A 21,643-nucleotide genomic window follows, 5' to 3' on the forward strand; every position below is an offset into this window, starting at 1 on the left:
ATAGCGCGAAGGTCTGCCCGATGCAGTTCCTGCGGGCGGGGCGGGGACCGTGACTGCGCCCCGGACCATCCAGGTCCGTCCTGCCCGAACCTGTCCCGGACCGCACCCTGTCAGCTCCAGGGACTGTGAGGGGCGCTAACCGTGCGCGGGCCCCATCTGGGCGTGTGTGTCCCCCAGCATGGCCCAGACTCCAGCGACCAACTCAGATCAGAGGTGAGGAATAGGTGCCTCTGAGCACTTGGCGGACCCCTCTTGCCCCTACCCACACCCATTCTCCACACCTTTGCTCATAAACTGTACAGAAGCCGCTGGAAGCCGACGCGGACCTCTGACCATCCACAACTTGGGTTGGTGTCCCCTCTGTCGCGCCCAATCCCCGCCCCCGTCAGCCCTTGACCAGCCCACGCCCACTGCCCTCACCTGGGCCCCGCGGAGAAGGGAATGAAAGCCAGAGGTGACCTGTCCTTGCTGTTCTCTGGGTCAAAGCGGAAGGGGTCGTAGACCTGGAGAAGAGAGGGAGCCACGGTTGCTGGGTGGGGTCGCCCAGAACAGCCAAGGAGAGACAGGTGCGCTAGGGGCAGGTGACGTTTTTTTTTCCCCCCCCCGCGCGCGCGCGGGCGCATGGCACCTTTGGGGATGACCCGGCCGTCTGGAAGCACAACGTCCTGCGTGCAGCAGCGGGAGACGACTGAGACCAGGGGGTGCAGACGCAGGCTCTCCTTGATGCACATGGTCAGGAAGGGCAGCTGGGCCAGGTCCTTCCTAAGGACATCAGGACCCACAGCTACCCAGGGAAAAGCATGGGCCTCTGGCCCTGTGTTGCTCAGTGAAACCTTTCTCCCCTAGATTAATATAAGAACTACAGAAGTGTCCTGGGACTGTCCTGACCTAGGACTGGGGGGTGCAGACGCAGGCTCTCCTTGATGCACATGGTCAGGAAGGGCAGCTGGGCCAGGTCCTTCCTAAGGACATCAGGACCCACAGCTACCCAGGGAAAAGCATGGGCCTCTGGCCCTGTGTTGCTCAGTGAAACCTTTCTCCCCTAGATTAATATAAGAACTACAGAAGTGTCCTGGGACTGTCCTGACCTAGGACTGTTTCCCCTGCTCCAAGCTGGATGGCAGAACCCTGAGCTGGGTAGTTCCCATGTCTCTAGCACAGAATGGATATGAGCACAGAGTAGTGAGTAGGTCAACAGAGGTCAACATTCATTGAATGAATGAAGGATGCAGGTGAAGAAAACAAGTGGACAACCTTTAATCCAGTAGTCCCTTATGAATCCCCGGTCTAGACATGAAGGCAGGAGAAGAGCACATGCTCAGAGAAGGGATGTGTTTCAAATGCTATTTTAGTGGAATAAAAGAGTAGAAGGAGATTTTGTATACTGAACATGTGCAAGGTGGCATCCTTGCCCTTATGTATTATCGCATTGTCAATAATTCTCTCAGTGGTGCAGATCTTTCTGTCCTGAAAGCTTACAATCTGTTCTTTGCTAATCAGGCTGAAGACCAAGGTCTGCCTCTGAAGTCAGTTCATATAACCACTGTGCAGCAATGGGAGAATAAAGAAAGGCATCTTCTACCTTCCCCAGCAGGAGAGCAGATCTATGAGAGGCGCTCAGGAACAGGCCATGGGGATCTGACTCACCATTCAATCTCTTCAGGCTCACGGCCCCTCAGGAGCTCTCGCACCTCCTGCCGGCAGCGCTCCTGGTATTCTGGGTGCCTGGCCAGGTTGTACCACTGGCCGTGGTGTCGTGGCCTGAAGAACAGCCAGGCAGACTTGGGTCTCTGGGCCGTTTCAGCAGCACGGGGTGGACAGCGCCCACCCTTTGAGACCCAGTGGAGGAAGAAGGGGTGGAAAGCAAGGGCAGAATGGAGAGAGCCACGGTTGACCCACCACGTTCCTCTCACGGAGAGACCATGCACAGTCTAGAATCCCACACCGGAACCCTCACCCGCAAACATGAACGTGTCGGCCTCTGCTCTTACGTCCTCATCTGACAACTCCCTTCCATCTTCATCCTGAGAGGAGGCAAGACCCTCTGAATCACACCAGCTCTCAGGGATCCTAGACATAACCTGAGGCAACTTCCAAAGATCCAGAAGATCTTCCATCGAGTACCCCAAGCTTTCTTCCACACCTACACCTGTCTTGGGGGACATCACTGGAGTCCCCACTCCGTCTGCGTTCTCCCTGGCTTCCCTGTCTGCTATTTTTTTCTTGTTCATTGGCATAATCAATGACCCGTGAATGTTTTAATGTTTTCTTATGATGAAGGACTTCTGATAAAAGGTGCTGAAAACCTGGGCTACAGGATAACGGAATAGAATTTTACCTTAAAAGATAGAAATTACACATGACTCCCAAGACATTTGCTCACATACTGGGTGAGAAATCCAGAAATTCTTGTCATCACTGGAGTTGCCTCTAGTAGTCTGCAGGTATTTTGACTTTTCCTTTGCACTAGAGAGAATTTGTTTACAAACCCAGAACAAAGTTCACTCTCCATGTCCCTTTCCTCCTCCGTGTCTCTTTACCGCTCCCTGGAGGAGTGGAGAGGCAGATACGCTGGCTGCCCTACATAAACTCCAAGAGTCATAATCTGCCAGCTTTCCTTCTGGGGTGTGAACCCTGCGATACATACAGGTAAAAATATTTCAGGGCCCAGGGAGGGGAGGATTGGGAAGGGGAACCATTAGTACTGTCCTACTCTGGCTATTACTGATGTAAGAAATAAGTAGGATCAAGAAGTTTAGTGCACCTGTCAACATAAATGTATGTATAGAGATACTGGCATAAATATAGACGTGATGCAGTTGTGGCTCCCTCATTGACTCGTCCGTAGGCCCTTCACACTTGCAGACTTAATGGTCTCTTGCTCCCTGCTTTCCAAAGTCATCTCTCACATTTGCCCCTCCGAATTGTTCCCTCCAAGACACCTACAAGGGGCCTTGGGTGGAACAAGGGTGCTTTGTGCATCACCCTTATGTTATTGGATCTGACATTTGACACCGAAGTTGATTCTACCTCTTGAGAAGATCCCCTTGCTCAGCAGGAGCACATCAATGAAGTCCAAAGTTTTGGACCTGGCCTCGACCTGGAAGAAATCATCCACACCCCGACTTGGGAGGGCGCATCACCACTCCTGGGTGACAGCGTCTGTGAAGTCATGCACCAGGCAGTGGGCCTCCTGGAAGCTCTCTCCATCAGCGGTGAGATGGTACAGGAAATCGGTGCCGACGGACCTGCTCACTCCTTCTTGACACAAGGGTACTGAGGGCCAAGATGGTGGCAACGTATTTGATGGGCTTCCTGCAGGATGAAGATATAAGGGGAGACAACAACTTAGAAGACCTGAAGGTCTGTGAGGGGTTCTTCCCACCCACAGGTGGGAGCTACTTCCCACCAGGAAGCTGAGTACCTGGAACCAGATGGCCTCCCCGCTCTATGGCAGGGGTAAGCCACGGCACTTAACTCTCCCCGCTCTCTTTGCCTGCACCCTGTCTCTGCGAGCTGCCTCCATCCCCTAGGGACTCAGCACGTAATGCGGATCTTGTCCTCCTCTCCTTTCTTTTCTTCCAATACCTAGTCTTATTCCCTGCTTTTCCCCAAACTGCGCATGTGTCCCGGGCTTCACTCTGTTCCACTGGTCCATGGCCCCCACACCCTCTCTGACCCCCACTGTCAACTCCGTCCAGGGCCTATGTGATGGTCTGCTCCTCAGAGCTCAGCTCTGATCAGGCCCACTGTGGGCTTTGCTATGCTGACCCCTCTTGGTCAATGTATTAAAGGCTTGGTTCCCAGCCGGTGGTATAATTAGGAGGTAGTGAAAGGACCTTTGCTGTAGGCCACTGAACGTGGCTGTTGCAGAGGATATTAGGAGACCACTCATTCTTTCTCTCTTTTCTTCCCAGGTTCCATGAAGGAAACAGCCTCTTCCAAATCATGCTCCCAACATGACATACTGCTTCACCAGGGCCAAAGGCAGCGCAGCAAAGCAAAGCTTGACTAAAAGCCTGTGAAACTGTGAACCAAGGTGATCCTTTCCTCCATCGAAATATCTCAGGTATTTTGTCACAGCGATGAAACCTGACCAAACCAAGCTCAAACACCTTTGGCGATTTGCCGAAACATCAGGCAAAGTTCACACCCCTTTGGCACACTATTTGATGTCTTTAAGATCTAGCTACTGCCTACCCCTCCTGACTTATTTCCAGGTGCCTCGTCCCTGCTTGTGGTGAGGGTTCTCCATTTCAAGCCCACTTGCTTTTACTCAAGCAATTCCACTTCCTGGGAAAGACCATTCTCTCTCTCCTCCTTTCTTATCCTTTAATGCCCAGGTCTGACACTGGCAGGCTCTAGGCAGACTCGTCCAGTCAATCCTCCCTCCCCGACCTCTTCCCTTTGCTCCACAGCACAAAGCCCCAACTCAGGGAAAGGACTCACTCCTGAAAGTTGCTGTCGAAGCTGAACACCCATTTCCACAAATTGTCCAAGGTCCTCAGGCTGATGAGCTCAAACATGTTCAGACGGGCACAGCCCTCTGAGGCCAGGCACTGCCACTTGGCCAGGCCAGAGAAAGGGGACAGAGATGGAACCTTGGCTCCCTTGAGCCCCTCTCCAACTCCATCCACCATGATGGAGTCCCCATAACCCAGCCTGGTGGTTCTTTGCCCCAGACCTCTGGCCCCGTGGAGGACCAGGCTTGGCGGGAGCAGAAGTTGTTACATTAAGAGATGAAGACTCAAGGTTAGGAGTCAGGCACCCTGAGTTTAGGTCCCAAATCTGCCTCCATACTCTATGCACCCTTGGTTAACTCCTCTCCTCCCACCTTTGATCCCACCTGTCAAACCCTCAGCATCCTAGGGACTGAGTCCCTATAATAGTACACAAGATCCTAAGGAAATAATTGACAATGTGAAGTAGGAAGAAAAGGGCTAAAGGTGTAGGGAAAGTGGGAAGGGTAGGGGAAAGGTAATATGGGAAAAGAAAAAAATATAAGAAAATGAAAAATGGAAATAAAGTGTTTGTAAATGGGGAGGGGAGGAGGGGGCGAAGGGAGGGCAGGTATAAAGGGAAAAAATGAGAACCAAGGCCTGTCATGTAAAGGTACAAGGTCCCAATAATGAATGTAACTGTACTGCATCCCTAAAATGTGCCAATAAACTAAAAAAAATCCTCAGCATCAGTTAGGTTGGCTTGTCTTGGTGTCCAATAAATCAGGAGAGAATTCCTAATATACAATTCCTAACTCACTTCTAGCTGGTCAAACACAATCAAGTTCCCTAAATCTCACTGACCCTCAGATTAGTGTGTAAAAGGGCAAAAATAACCTTTGTCTCATGTTTTTGTGAAAATTAAATTGGACAGAAAACATTATCATGTGATATCATTTCTGGCCTATACTGAGTGCTTAATTAATGTTGGCTTTCTTCATCATCAGTGTTATAAATGGACTTCAAAATGCCCCTATATTTGGAGAGAGAGTCCCTCTCAGGCCCTGGGTAGCCTTGCTAAGTATATAAAAAATGCACTAGGCCAGGGATTTAGCTCAGGTGGTTCTGAGTTTGATCCCTGGTACCAAATTTTAAAAAAGCACACCTCTGATGTTCTTAACCAGGCTGGTTTCTCAGAGTTGTGTTTGCAGAGAACCACTTCCAGGAATGAGAACCTGCAACCTCTGAAAAATATCAGCCTTGCTTCTGCTAGCTACAGAGGGAGACTCCCCATGTCAAATCTCTTCACCTGTAATGCAATGTACATGTGAACAAATACCCACTGAAGCTCACTTGTGTCACCTCCATGGGATCTGATTTTTAAAAAAAAAAAAAAAAGGAAGAAAACTAACAAAAAGTGCTTGCTGCTTTCTGCACCATGAGTAATCAACTGCTCTTTGTCCCTGACCCTGAAAACTCATGTCTTCGCGTCTTCTGGGGAAACTCATGAAACAGTAACAAGCTAACTTCCCAATGTGAGTTAAGGAAAAAAGACTTCACAAAAACCCTCACCCCAGTTTCTTTCTGTACCTACAGCCTCCGCACTGTGATTTTTCAGCAACTTCTGTTCAGAGGTGGATCCTGTCTTCTCACTTTTGATTTTGGGCTCAACTTCTCACTCTGGCCAACACAGAATGGTGAAAATGAGGGATCATAACTCTTAACCTCTTAAAGCTCAAGATGCACTGAAGTCTCCCCTTCCTCTCCGGAGACCCTGACTTTGCCAAGTAAACAACACCAGATGCTTTCTGAAGGGAGTGAGTCGTGTGAGAGAGAGCACAACTGTCCCAGCTGAGACCATTCTAAATCTGCCCAAAGTCAGCCACGCCTGAAACATGGGAAAGAACTGAGTCTGTATCACCCAAGCTCCCTACCTGGTCCACAGCTGATCCTAAACCAGCAAGGAGCCCGTCCCCATCCAGAAAACGTAGCTGATAGACTTACACATTTATTAGCAATCTTAAACTCTTAGGGCTTTAAACCAGTGAGTTTAGAAGTGGCTTGTTGCTCAGCAACAGATCCTATGCAGTTTTTACTCTTTCCTGTGCTCAGTTTGAAAGTCTCCTTCTGTGAGAGAAATTTGGAAACTAACCCTTTCTGAGAAAGACCAATGGTCTCAAAACAATCCTTTTGGACCCCTTCACCCTCCAGGCTCCGGCTGGGACCCTGGGCTCAAGGACTCGCGTGACTTTTGTGCTGTCAGTGAAAATCTTCACGTAGGGCTTCAGGATGTTGAAATGGAAGGCGGGTGTCAGCATGCGACGGTGGTGGCTCCACTTGTCACCAGCACTCAGCAAGAGCCCATCCCCTGGTGGGGCAGCCACGGGCAGTGGGCAAAGGCAGCCCCTTCCCCTGGTCCCCCCAGCTGTCCCCAAGTCCCTTAACCTGCAGGTTCTCACCCAGCCAGGGTTTCAGGAAGCTGTAGAAGACCACGTCCTTGGGTGCAACCACAGCTGACATGAAGGAGACCCACAAAGAGCCCTGAGCAGGGGGAGGAGAAGGTTTGGGGAGAAGGTGGGGGCTCCCAGCCAAGAGCCCGTGCTTCCCTCAAGCCTAGCAGGAAAGAACTGGAGACAGGGACACAAGACAGGCAGGAGGGGGTAGGAGAGGAGGGGTGATGCTAGGCAGCAGTCACAGATTAGAGGAAAACAAAGCCTAACACCACGCGGTGCACCCCACCACACCTTGGCAGGGCTACTACATGGTCTAACACATTCTGTCCTACCCAGAAACAGCGAAACACTCTATGGAGATTTTCCCAGAGACCTAGCGTATCTTGTCCTGAAATCTCTGACATAGACCCGGGACATGTGGCGTGTGTCCTGATATGACCACAAGTGCACGGCCGCCATGGCATGATACCATGTGCTCTGGTGTGGGCCACAGGCGGCCTAGAAAAGAGGATAAGATTCAACATGGCTGAACAGACCAGGAGCCACGTTGGAGCCACTCTGAGAAAAATAAACCAAAAACAGAGGTAATCAGAAGAAAGGGAGGGACATACGTTCTAACGACATCAATCTGAAATAAGAGACTGAGAGATCACATAAAACATAGGCTCAGGACTTAGTAAAACAGCCTGCCCGCCCACAGGGATGCCAGCATCCGGGCCACCTGTGCAACAAGCAAGAACCGCCATACTGGGAAGTCTCCAGGAAACCGATGAACTGAAGCAGCAGGCTAGCTGCAGCCACACAGGGCAGGCGTGGGCCGGAAGGTCCTTGTCTCTTTCGCCTCCCTCCACATAGAGGGTGCTGTAGCCTGGCAGGGGACTTCGCCAGCACGCACAGAGGTGAACTGCTCCCTCTCCAGTGGGCTGCCAGCTTTTTTTGTTGTTTTCCATCACGCGGAAAGATGCGGATGCACTTGCAGGACTCAAACAGCCTTGGGAAGTAGGCGTGCCACCCGCTGGAGGGCAGACTAAAGGGAACCCAGTGGCCTCACCTGTAACCTTGGCAGCAACAATATCCCACCCTCCCTGTGACAAGCTGTGGGACGAGATAGAGACACGCTAGTGGGGGTGCCCCACAGAGGACGGGGGATAGCCCCAGCCTGTCCCTGCCTGAGGATGCCACAGCAGATGTGGGTGGACCTTCTGGGGACATCCAAAGAGCTGCTGGCTGAAGACCAGCCCCAGGCCCCGGGCCAGTACCCAGCACTAATCCTGCTGCAGACTTGGAGGGGTTTCACCACGCAGTTCGGGACACTGTTGGCCTTGGACAGCTACCACAGAACTGTGGGCCCCAGAGGAATTTTATGTTTTTCATTTCATTTTCCTTTTTTGGTCTGGTTGGTGGTTTTGTTTTGTTTTTTGTGTTTATATTTTTGCTTCCGTGTTTATTTTGTTCTACTCATCTCCTTTCTCTCTTTCCTCAACCATCTCTCTTGATCTTGTGATATTTTCATGTGAGTGAAAATTGTCTCTTGTCTTTCCGGTTCACTTCGACAGTCTTTTGCTTTATTCTTCATTCTTTCTCTCCTGCTCTCTTCTCCAGTCTTCCAAAGCTTGAGTGATCATCCTTTTCCTCCAGCCTTGCCTCTACTGTATTTACCTTTATTTTTCTCTCTGTTTCACCCCATCCCTCTTGAGTTTCTCCCATACAGGGTAAAAGCACTCCACTGAGGGGAAACCCCTTGCATACAAGTTTCTGATTGATGTTGGATTTTGTTATATACCTGTAGATCTTACTCCCAAAGTATTACTTACAAAGTAATACTTACCATGGTTTGTCAGTTTCTAGGCTGTGCTTGATGCTTTTGCTAATTGTATTACTCTAGCCAGGATGCGGTACCTATTGTAATCAGTTGCTCTTCCTTGTATGACAGCACTGTGATTGTCTTGGGTCATAACCATTGCCACGGCCCAGTGCCAAAAGATTGGGCCCTGCGCCAAATAAACAGCAACCTCTCATCTTTAATAAATTGGGAAGGCAGGACCTTGGGACAGACAGAAAGACCAAGAACCGCGTACACCCAGAAGACATATCAGAGGAATAAACATTTCCCAAGAGAGCCTCGATGCTAGTGACAAAAAGAAATTTACAAGCATCGGCACAAAAAACAAAACGAAATAAAAATTTTTTTAAAGTAGAAAATGACAAGACATGGAAGCAAAATGCAATCCCAGACCTCCAGCTCACCCAGGACAAGTGCAGGGGAGAGTGAGATAAAGGAAATGAGAAGCCATGCACCTGAATTTTCTGAAATGATAGCTGTGGAATTAAAAAAAAACAAAAAACAGATGCATGAGATGATACAGAAAATAATCTCTCAGGTAGAAAAAAGAAATGATGATCAAAATGAAGGACATGCTCAATGAATCTGGAGTAGATATAGATTTAAAAGTAAAGGCGCTTAGAAAAATGAAGGAAAACATAAGTGTCCAACAGAGGAAAGATATAGAATACATGAATCAGATTCAAACAGACATCTAGGAGAGTAAAAATTCTATTGCAAGTATATTCAACCTCTTGAATGAAGGTGAAGACACAATTTCAAATCTAGAAGATGGGATTGCACTTAGTGACCATGAAAAGAAAGCTATCTTAAAAATACCAAAGAGGGCTGGGCATGGTGGCACAAGCCTGTTATCTCAGCACGCAGGAGGCTGAGGCAGGAGGATCGCTGTGAGTTCAAGACCATCCTGGGCTACATAGTGAGTTCCAGGTCAGTCTCAACTACATAGTGAGACCCTGTCTCAAAAAACTGAAAAAAAAAAAATAGGAAAGAGGGCCAGGGATTTAGCTCAGTGGCACAGTGCCTACCTTGTAAGTGCAAGGTCCTGAGCTCCATCCCTGGTACAAAAGAAACAAAACAAAAAAAATTTTTTTAAAATAGCAATCCAACAGCTGCAAGAAGCTGCAAAAAAGAACAAGATTACGGATTTGATGTATGTCAGGCCTGATCTGGCCATGACCTCATTAATGAATGTGTTGTTTGATTCCAAGCTATAGTTTAACCATAGAAAAACCGAAGTCCTCAGCAAGATACGACATTCCCCCAAACCTGACGCAGGCTGTGCTGTCTCTGAGCCAACAGAACACAGAACAGGATGTTATAAAGAAGAGAGAAGACTACAAAGCAAAGCACTACATTTTCAACATCTTCCTGGCACTAAGTCACATACCATCCGTGCACCCTTCTATGTGACAGACGTCTTTCCTGCCTTTCTTTTCTCATCACTGATGTGCCTCTCACCCAGGTGAGAGGTAATAAAGTCTGTACCTTGTTGCCTTTAATAATAATAATAATAATAATAATAATAATAATAATAATAAAATAATGTTTTATGCAAAAAAGGTATTAGCAACTGAAAATATTGTTTTGTTTTGTTTTTTGGTACCAGAGCTCAAACTCAGGACCTTGCACTTGCAAGGCAGATAGCAGAACCACTGGGCTAAATCCCTGGCCCCTGAAAATATCCTTTTAAGACCATGATACACAGGGTATTCACTATTGCTACTCTCTAATTATTTTGTAGTGAAAGTTTATTTGTCATAGAAGAATTTTTATATTTTCTTTGTTACTGTCTACTTGTATTATATTTTTTAAAAATTTTTTAAGTTTAAAGAGAAAAGAACTATCTTAGGCAGCTCTGATAAGAACTAAGCAGGCCCTATATATTCAAATGTCCTTGGCCTTGAGAGCCAGGCATGACCATCTGCAGAAGATGACGGACATAAAACAGGTGTGACCAGATGTAACGTCCAGCAGGAGATACCAGGTTCCAGGCTTAAGTGTGAGTGTGACAAGACAGGGGCATGCAACAGGCATGGCCATACACGATTTTCCTCACAGACAGGATCCAGGCATGAGCAGACGTGGCCAGCAAACAGACAGGTGGGGTCCAGGCGAGGTAGAGGCCAGATCACCACAGCCACAGCCAGTTACCCTGTCCGACCCAGCCCGTCCAAAGACGGCAAGGGCAGCACTCAGGGGAAGGGAGCCAGATAGAGATGGGGTTGCCTTGGGGACATTTCTGGGACCTGGTGCAGGACAGCCATGAACGTCCGGTGGACACGTCACAGGATAGGCTAGTAGGAAACAGTCCAGCAGAATCGGGTGTCATGGAAACAGCAGCCCAGATCACACACCAGCCACAAACCCTCTCATTACTCTGGTCCTGGAGATGAGCAAATCTGATGCCGGACTTAGCAGAAGGCCTGGGATGCTGCCAATGTCCCGTAGAGCATCTGTCCCTCATTTAAACCTTGTGGCTCCCCACCTGAGACGTGCCCTAGGCAGCTCCTCCTCTGAAGACCTTGCTTCTCCTCTGAGGCATCATGGAGCCATCTCACTCTGGTCCATCCTGACCACACAAGGTGGGTTGTCTCTCACCAGATCTGTCTCCTCGAGGTTAGCAGTTCCCCCAGTATGGGGCCTTCATGTGAGGCACTGAGCGCAGAATGCCAGGACCTGAGCGGACGCAGGTGACAGCCAGAGAGGGAGAAGAGTGGAACGGGATGGGCGAACACGTGAAAGAAAGAGGGAGAGGCTGAGAAGGAGGAAGCAAGGAGGGGCCAAGGTGCTGCAGGAGCCACACAGAAGCACGGGAGCAGAGGGGCCGGAAGTCCCTGGATTCACCCACCACAAGCTCTTCGTGAGCACCTGAGGCACTGAGGACAGATCGGACTACGTCAGGGTGTCACAAGTGATGAAGGGGAGAGTGGAGCCAAACCACATCACAAAGCCCTGGGAGTAGGTGGCCACTGCTCAGCCTCTTCCTTCAAACCCTGCTCCGTGGCAGTGACCTGCAAACAAGTGCTCACCTCCTGAGATTATAGTGTGATACCTGGTGCACCTGTGGCACTATTTCCAGAACAGATTAACCATCCACAGTGTGGGTGGCATCATCCAGCCCAATGAGGGTCCGGAGAGAACACAAAGGCAGGGGTAACACAAACGTACCCCTTCTACTCAATCTGGAATGTCCATCTGTTCCTGCCCTTGGACACCAGAGTTCCCTGAGCCCCAGACTCCAGCACTTACACCAACAGCCCCTACCCTACCACCAGGGTCTCAGATGCACTAATCACACCGTTTTCAGATAGAACATTTTTCTCATCTCCATAATTACATGAGCTGAGGGCTGGGGATTTAGGTCAGTGATACTGCGCCTCCTTGCAAGCACAAAGTCCTGAGTTCAATCCCTGGTACAAAAAAGAAAGAAGAAGAAGAAAAAGGAGAAGGAAGAGGAAGAGGAGGAGGAGGGGGAGGAGGAGGAAGAGGAAGAGGAAGAAGAAGAAGATAAGAAGAAGAAGAAGAAGAAGAAGAAGAAGAAGAAGAAGAGGAAGAAGAAGAAGAAGAAGAAGAGGAAGAAGCAGCAGCAGCAGCAGCAGCAGCTATATGAGCTGATTCCTATAATAAACCAATGATCTCTCCCAGTGTATGTACATAAATCTTTGGGCTGTATCTGCACTCATATGCTACGTAATGATGTTTCTGCCAACAGACTGCACCTGTGACAGTGGTCCCATAAGATTACAATGGATCTGGAAATTTCTATTGCCAAAAATGTTTACTGCAGTTTTCCCATAGCAAAATACATAGAGAAATGTGGGTGTTTACCACGGTGTTACAGTGACCCACTCAACTCAGAACAGTCACACGCTGTACAGGTTTGCACACGGGAGCAATAGGTTATACCACTTAGCCTAGGAATGCAGCAGGCTGCATCATCCAGGGCTCTGTGACACTGGCCCAGGAACAAAATCGAGTCATAATGAATTTCCCAGGGCTTTTGAGTGTGGCATGAGTGGGAGTGTGTGTGTGTGTGTGTGTGTGTGTGTGTGTGCACGCGAGTGCGAGTACGTGTGTCCCCTACTGATCCTCTTTCTCTGGAAGACCCTGACTAATAACCCAATCCAGGATAGCAGCAGCAGTCCCCTCGTCCAGCCTGTAGAGGTGACACTGCCCCCACAGTGAACATGTGTCACAAAGGGCTCTCTGTATCCTTGCCTTACATCCCTGCCAGGGCCGTCTCCAACTCCCAGAGGTACATCCAGGGCAGTTGGAGATGATGCCCACTTGGCCACAGAAGATGGACGTTCTTGTTCTAGGTCTGGTTCCGGCCCCAAGAGGAAATGCCCAAGGGAGGCGGCCTGCGGGCAGCGGTGTGTCCTGAGGACTTGTCCCTGAGGCTGGGCCTCCACGTCCTGACTGATCCATACAGGCTCCAGTCCCTCTCATGGGGACGGCTCCCCACGCCACGCACCCTCTGGGCTCCGGGGGAGCAGAGGAGACCTCAAAGTCCCCATCAGAGCACCCACTGCCCACCAGGCTCTTATGCAGTGCCCTGAGCAAGATCTCATGGGACCACGCACAGGCCCATCCACCGCACCCTTGACACATGAAGCGAGGGAAGCAACACACCCAAGGGGGTGAGCAGAGCTTTGTAAGAGGTCAAGGTGTGAAGTCGAGGGTGGAGTTGAGGAAAGCTTCTGAGCAGCCATCTTTGATCCCTGTTGCCAAACAGAGCTCGTTGGTGCATAGCAAGAAGCGTAACATAACAACCGGAAGCTGTCCCATGAAGGAGCTCAGGGTATCACTTCCTTCCGTACCTCTCTTCTGCCTCAGCTGTGGTCCTGTGTTCAGGATGGGAAAAATCCATGCCCATTCCTGTGAGAACCGGAAACCCGGAGATGGCCTGACAGAGATGGGGTCCGGGCAGAGGGCGGATCCCAGTCCCCCAAAAGAGAGTGTGGGAAAAGAAAAGGGTTCTCCCTCTGTGTTGCCCAGCGTGGGAGCCCCTAACACATGCAGCTGTGGAAGGAAGACAGCCCAGAAAAGCCCTGAGAGTGGGCTGTGAGTGAAGGGACGGGAATGGGAGACAGGCTTGGATGGCGCGCCTGACAGATGAGTGTGTCTGGAAAAGCATGTGAGTCACCTGGGTCAGCAGAGAACTGAGTGAGCCACCTCTCTGGCTTTTCTGCTGTCCTAGACTGAGACCTCCTCCTAATCCCAGGCCCCTGATCCCTTTCCCGAACCCTCCGGTTGTCCCAGACCACTCCTAGGGCTGCACTCAGAATGCCCTGGTGACCCAAGACCTGGTTCCGTTTGGGGGGCTGAGGGAAACACCAGACACCACGATGAGAGTTTTCCTAGAGGGCGTAAGTCCAGGCAAGAATTCGGGACAGGAGCCAAGAGGGCCCCAAGCATCAGGAGCAGCCAAGCGGAGGCTGCCACTGGCCCCAGTCCCAGCCAGGACACGATCAGCTGTGTCACCCTGTAGAGAATGCAGGACAGATGATGAGTAGTTTCTGAGTCCCAGGAAGGAGTCAGGGAACTCTGGGGACAATGGAGAGAGACAGGAACTTGGAGAGTCAGAGAGTGGCAGGGAGGTGCAGGGAGACCCAGTACAATCCAGGGGAAGAAGACGGAACAGAAAAGTGGAGGAAGAGGTGGGTAAAAAAAGATGGGGAGGAGGAGGAGGAAGAGGAGGAGCAGGGGGCTAACAGAGGAGGAGGACAGAGGCTGATCACAGCCCAGACATGCTCGAATCGTAGAGTTGCTCAGAAGCTGTTACCCAGAAACCTCTATCCTCTGGAGCCATTAACTTCCTAGAACTGCCCCAGCCTTGGCCAGCACCCTCTCCAGCCCCAAAGAGGACCCTCCAGCCCCACTACCTGAAACCTGGAGCCTTCTTCCAAGAGTAGGTTTTCCCCACACCCTCCTGTCCCATCCTGTGGGACTTCTTTGTCCTTGGGTCCTGACTGGGCCAGTCCAGCCCCTAGCCCCATCTGCCTGGGCAGGCAACCAAGCCATGGGAGTGGAGCCAGCTGAACGCAGAGGCAAACAAATCTGAGCCAGGCAGGGTGAGCTCTGGATCCTTAGGAGTTAGGGTACAGACAAAAGCCAGGGTGCAGCAGATAAAAAGTACAGACGGAAGGGTTCAGGTATCAGGAGACCAGGGCCAACTCAAGTCTTGTCCCAGAACGTCTCACTAGCAACTCTTCCAATGCGGGCTATGAGGACGGCATACAACATCCACCATTTCTCAGTGCACAATAGGACGCTCAGAGATGGCAGCCTCTGGCAAGAGTTCAAGTCCTGCCTCCAAGCAGCCCAGGGCATGAGTTGAGACATGACTTTTAGGATCAGGAACAAAGAATCCAGCCCCAGTGGGGATCACCAGGATCAGATTCCAGAGCTAAAGAGCCCAACTGGCAGAGCACGTCTGAAAGCCAGACTGTTGATGGGCTCTGTTGATGGTAGGAGGAGGACAGGAGGAGGGGCTGTGGGGAGTAAGACTACGAGGGGCCCCTGTGAGTGCCCAGGCAGGGGAGGGCAGCAGAATTCCCTCTCTGCCTGTCTCTGACTACAAACAGGCAGTCTGTCATGTGTGTGTGGAAAATGAACTGATAAAAGGCCTATTCCTTAGAGCCTTCCTGGGCTCAGCCTTACCCCTGGGGACTGGGGTGTCAGGAGAGGTCCTTATTGGGGGCACACGGATGAGCAAGAGAAGGGAGCCTCCAAAAATGGGCTGGCAAGGGTTGCTCCGGCTGCTGGAAGCCAGTGCTGCCCTCAGTGCCAAAGACTATGGGTGAAATACTTCTGCCATGCGCTGGGTACTCGGCACAGAGTCTGCCTGCTGTGAGCCAAGGACTAAGCACAGAGCAGTCCTACTGTGGCGGATTAACTAATGGTCAACATGGAGCACCCAGCTGAACTGAGTCAGCGCGGTTTGTGCATGGAAGACCCACCTGAGGAGTGTTGCCCACGGCATAAAAAGAGACCTGGGGAGGAAGATCGTTGGCTGCTGATTTTCTAGAAGCTTGTTGGGGCTGCTTTTCCTGATGTGAACTTAGCTGTTCTCATCAGAGGAGGAGCTTGGCTCCTTGCTGTCGCTGGGAATGGCTGCTGTTATCATCGGGGGAGCCCTGATCTTCGCTGTGAGCCTCCCTTCCTGGCTCCAGTGTAGATCCCTCGACCTGGTGGCATGGAGCCTTTACCTCATTGGCACAGGTGGTTTTCTGGCTTCCACCACTGGCCTTTGGGCCTTCCGGGTGCAGACCCTCGATGTGGACAAGCGTGGGCCATTGCCGTGGGCTCGGGCCTCGGCTGGACTCGAGGAGGACGTTGTCTTGGACTCTAGGCCTTCAGCTGGACTTGTGTGGGACATTGCTGGGAGATCCGGGCCCTCGGCTGGATTCTCCAGGTCTCTCGTGTGTGACTAGATCTCTTGCACTCCTCTGCGTTTGACTTTTTGGGTGGATATTATGAAATAAGCCTATAAATTGCGTGTCCTGTACTAAATCTCTTCCCGTGCAAACCCTGCCCACGGCACGTGCTGTGGCCAGGTGCTCTGCATAGCTGCTCTGGGTCCCACACTCAGCAGCATCACAGTGCCCAAGGCTCCCCACTGCTCTCTTCTCAGCTCCATGGGGGTGCCGGAGACCCCGAGAGGGGAGTCTGTAGCCCACAGTGTAGAGCTCCAAGAAACCCAGGTCTTTCAGACCCTCGACCCCGAAATCCCTCCTGTACCATTCTCCTTCAACCCCATTTACTGAGAAAATGCGTATTAATCCAAGGACACTTACAATGGTGGAATCTCAAGCAGCGTGGTGTCTGGCCCCAGAGGAGACACCTTAGGTTTTTTTCCTCTCCATCTGACTTCTCCACACCAAGACTGCTCCACCCAACAGATCTTGCGCTCTCTCTGTTCCTCCCAGATTCTGTCCAGAATCACCCTGTGCGGCCAACCCAGGTGAGGGATAGATTGAAGGCCCAGCTCTTAGCAGGGTTGCTTCCAAGGAAGCTGGGGGAGACGCGGCTCTCCTGATTAGTAGCAGTGTGTCAGGGAGTCCCTAACTCTCCCTCTACTGCCCCCTACAGTCACCTCCAACCCAGTGGCCTGGAGATTTAGGGGCTGGTGGCAGAGCCTCAGTTGGGCAGTTGTATGTACCAGTCTCAGAATCCTCATACCACTGCGTGACAGATGTCACCTGCTGACAGGGCCATCCACGTCAAGGTCATGGACAATGTCAGAGTTTGACAAGCCAGGCTCACTCCTGGAGCCAGCCTGGTGGTTGGAGTTCCTGAACACTCTGCAGACCTACTGTGTGCCTGGGAGAGTCAGGCAGCCTCGAGTGAGTGGGTTTCTTCACCACTATGACTTGCCTGCTTCAGTCACTGACCCAGTTTTAAGTTATTTAAGCTTATTAGGCTTTTGTCCTCCTCTTTTTATGGGTGAGGAATGAAGATAAAATTCAACAGCAAATTTTCTCTTTGGGAGGAGGTCCCAGGAAATACCAATAGCACAGAGGGAGGTGAGATGGGAGGCAAGCGCCAAAGTTAGAAGGAGCTCGATGGAGGGAGTTTGCAGAGCTCAGTCCCGCTGGGGAGCTCTGGGACACAGATAGTTCAGGACCTGCACCTCGGATCATCCCACCCAGAGCGAGGGAGCTGGCCTGTGTGCCCACTGATTCCCCTCATCAGTACTCAGGGATGCTCCCAAGACAATATTTCTCCTGCCTCCTCCACCAGGGTCAGGCCTGGGGACAGGGACGGGGACTCTGACAGCAGCTCCAGCTGTGAGTACAACCCAGAACGAACAGTTACAAACACTCAGTGATTCCAACAAACACTGACACACACTTGGACACTCACAGTATGTACATGCAGGCACAAGCACCCACATATACACACGGCCCCCACAATGGACACAATTGCAACATGTTCACATGCATACAAACATGCACCAACACATATATACATGACAACTGCATAAATGCACACAGTCGCACATAAACCCACACGCACACATCCACAGTCTCTCAGGTGTGTGTAAAATGAACTGACAAAAGGCCCGCTCCTTAGAGCATGTTATCCCCACATCGTCCAGCAGAGGGCGCGACATCCACAGTCAGGATCAGAAGAGGCTCCGCAGCAGCCAGGGGCAGGACCAGGCCTGGCAGAGTCCTGGGGACCTGCAGACCCACACTTCCGACCCTCTCCATCCACTCACCGTCTGGTCCATGGAGGAATCTCAAAGCCTGTTTGGAATAAGAAAGGAAACAATTAACAACCCAAATACCCATTACTCTTTGGAAGCACTATTTTGGGGGAAACTTTATACATTTCTTTTAAAAACAATGGGAAGTGGGGCTGGGGATTTAGCTCAGTGGTGCAGCCACCTGCCTCGCAAGCACAAGATCTTGAGTTCAACCCCCGGTACCAAAAAAAAAAAAAAAAATAGGCCCTTTGGCCCTGACCACCCGGGTCCGCGGGCTGCTGCTGGGAACCTCCCTGCTTCCTTGGGGGTTTCCACAGTTACCTCATCATGGAGCCCACAGCTCCGTGGCACTCACATCTGTAACTGGCTTGGCAACATTAGGATTATTGCAGTTTATAGGTGAAGAAATGGAGGCAGAAAAACCGCAGGACTAATAGAATTGCCTGGGCAAGAATACATGAAAAACTGAAACAGGGTCCAACTGTACAGTTGTCATGAGTGCTGCTTTGATCCTATCCAGCACTGATCTACCATTGTTTACTTGCCTTTCCAGACTTTACTAAGCATGCAACCTTCATCCAGAGTTCCACCATACCATCAGCCACAGCCAAGGGTCCACCTGGAAAAGAAATACACAGACACACAAGCAACAGCCAGAAGCTCACCCCGATACCACTGATAGGTGCCTGAAGACCATAGTCAGAAGCCTACACAGACAGCAGGAACTGGGATACACAGCCCCCAGCCAAAGGCCCCCCCAGACAACAGCTACGTAAGGGCCTCAGAAAGAGGCAAACCTAGATGCCACCCCAGTGTGCACACAGCCAAGCCAGAATCCACCCCCCAGAATAACAGGTCAGCTCAGGGATCTAGAAGGCCACCATTCTAAACCCAGGAAGCGGTGTACTGGGGAGCAGCAAAATAAAGGCTGCTCAGAGACCTGATGAGAACTGAAGATCACTGGGTGAACAAATTCGTCTCAACAAAGGCACAGCAGGCTGCATCTGTTGAAATGAGAAGACACAGAAATAAGTGTCAAAACCAGACTTCCAGATCACCTAAGGCAGCCCCAAAGGGAAATAAGATGGAACGATCTGACACCCAACCACCTGGACTCCATGAACTGGTAATTAAAGAGGGCCTGGAAAGAATGAAATCAGAAATAATTTCTCAGATAACAGCAGAGATTATGCCCCATAGTGCAACATGATTAATAAATCAAGAGCAGACACAGATTAAAAAAAAGTAGAGGAGCCGAGAAACATGATGGAATCCCAACATAGGAAGCAAATGGAACCCATAAAACAGATTTCTAAGAGAAAACTACACTGAAATTTTGCACAGCAGAATGAGCCAATGAGAGGACAGAATTTCAGATATAGAAGATAGGATTGCAATTACTGACCAGGAAAAGAAAAATCTCTTAAAAATAGTAAGGGACCATGTGAGAGCAATCCAACAGCTGATAGATGATTCAAAGAAGAATAACATAAAACTGATTGGAATCGATGAAGAAACAGGAAAGCAAGCAGGTGGCATTTAAAAAAATGTTCACTGAAGTAGTGTCAGAAAACTTCCCATATGGGGGAAAGAACCTGACATACAAATAAGAGAGGCTTATAGGACTTCAACTAGCCATGATTTTTTAAAAAAATCTATACATAGTCATATAATAGTTAAGACTCCAGAAACCCAACAAAAGAATAAAATTCTACAAGCAGTTAGAGAAAAGAAACAAATCACATACAAAGGACAGCCCATCAGAATCACAGCAGACTTCTCAACACAAACTCACAAGGCAAGAAGAGTGTGAAGTAACATACTTCAAGCCCTAAAGGAAAACAACCTCCAACCCAGACTGAGGTACCCTGCAAAACTATCTGGCAAAATTGATGGAGAAATAAGTTACTTTCATGACAAAGAGCACCTTAGGAACTTCATGAATACTAAACCAGCACTCCAAAAAATTGTAAAGAATATTCTAGGAAAAGGCAATAAAGACCACAGAATGAATCCATCAGTCATGACAAGAAATTACATGCAAAGGGGGAGAATCCAACAAAAAGAAAAAGTCATGACAAGGATAAGTCAATACATATCAGTTATAACCATCAGTGTTAATGGTATCAACTCACCAATCAAAAGAAATAGACTGGCAGAATGGGTCAAGAAGCAAGATCCAACAATATGCTATATATAAGAAACACACTCAATTCAAAAAGAAACTCATAGACTGAAAGTTAAAGGATGGAAAATAATACTCCATGTGATACGAACCCCCCAAAAAGCAGGGGTAGCTGTCTGCTTTGAAGATCAAGTGGATTTCAAACTAACATTGATTAAGAAAGACAAAGAAGGACACTACATCCTTGTAAAGGGAACATCCAAGGGGAAGAGATGACAACCATAAATATATATGCACCAAGCACAAGTGCACCCAACTATATAAAACAACTACTAACTGACATGAAAAATCATATAAGCACCAATACAATAGTAGTGGAAGACTTCATAATCTACTGTCACAAATAGACCAACCAGACAAAAAATAAACAATGAAATACCAGAACTAAATCAAACTCTTGAACAAATGAACTTAACAGATGTTTACAGCGTGTTCCACCCCACAAAATCAGAGTACACATTTTTTTCTGCTGCACATGGATTTTTCTCCAAAATAGACACATACTCGCTCATAGAACATGTTTGAGTAAGTGCAAAGGAATTGAAGTTATTCTCCATATATTATCAGATCATAGTGTGATGAAATTGGAGGTCAATAGCAAAAGAAACCACAAGAATTTCATAAACACATGGAAATTGAACAACACACTTCTGAATAACAAATGGGTCACAGAGGAAGTTCAAGAAGAAATCAGACAGTTTCTACAGTTAAATGCAACATATGGGAATCAATGGGACACAATGAAAGCAGTCTTAGGCAGGAAATTCATATTAGAAAAACAGAGTGAGTGCAATTAAACAACCTGATGCTGATGCTCAATCTTCTAGAAAAAGAAGAGTAGGACAAACCCAAACCTCATACAAGGGAGGAAATCATAAAGAGCAGGGCAGAATTAATGCAATGGAGACTAAAAGAACAATATAAAGAAATCAATGAAGCCAAGAGTTGGTTGTTAGAAAGAATAAACAAAATTGACAAACACATAGCCAACCTTGTCAAAAAAAGGAAAGAAAAGGCCCAAAACCGTACAATTAATGAAAAGGGTGAAATCACAATGGACCCAGCAAAAATCCAGAGGATCACCAATACCTACTTCAAGAATCTATACTCCAATAAGATGGAAAATGCACAAGAGATGGACAGATTCCTAGATTTGTATGAATTACCAAAGTCGAATGAAGATGACCTAAAAATTCTTAACAACCCAATATCAATCAGTGAAATTGAAAATGTAATTAAAAACTTACCAACAAAGAAACGTCTGGGTCCTGATGGCTTCACTGCTGAATTCTACAAGACGTTTAGAGAGGAACTACTGTCACTTCTGTTTGAACTCTTCAATGAAATTGAAAGGGAAGCAATACTCCCAAATTCATGCCTGGAAGCAAGCATCACCTTGATCTCCAAAGCAGAGAAAGACCCAACCAAAACAGAGAACTATAGCCCAATCTCACTAATGAACATAGATGCAAAAATCTTTAATAAGATACTCACAAATAGAATGCG

The 21,643-nt window shown here is 49.1% G+C and overlaps 1 pseudogene; it reads right to left on the reverse strand.

The window, feature by feature from the left end:
• LOC109118565 overlaps positions 1 to 14,679 on the reverse strand; it is a 15,103-nt pseudogene extending 424 nt beyond the window's left edge.
• Between the last annotated feature and the right edge of the window lie 6,964 nt (positions 14,680 to 21,643).

The sequence above is a fragment of the Fukomys damarensis genome, unplaced genomic scaffold (assembly GCF_012274545.1).
Source record: "Fukomys damarensis isolate Sample0158 unplaced genomic scaffold, DMR_v1.0_HiC HiC_scaffold_37, whole genome shotgun sequence".
In the NCBI taxonomy this organism is placed as follows: domain Eukaryota; kingdom Metazoa; phylum Chordata; class Mammalia; order Rodentia; family Bathyergidae; genus Fukomys; species Fukomys damarensis.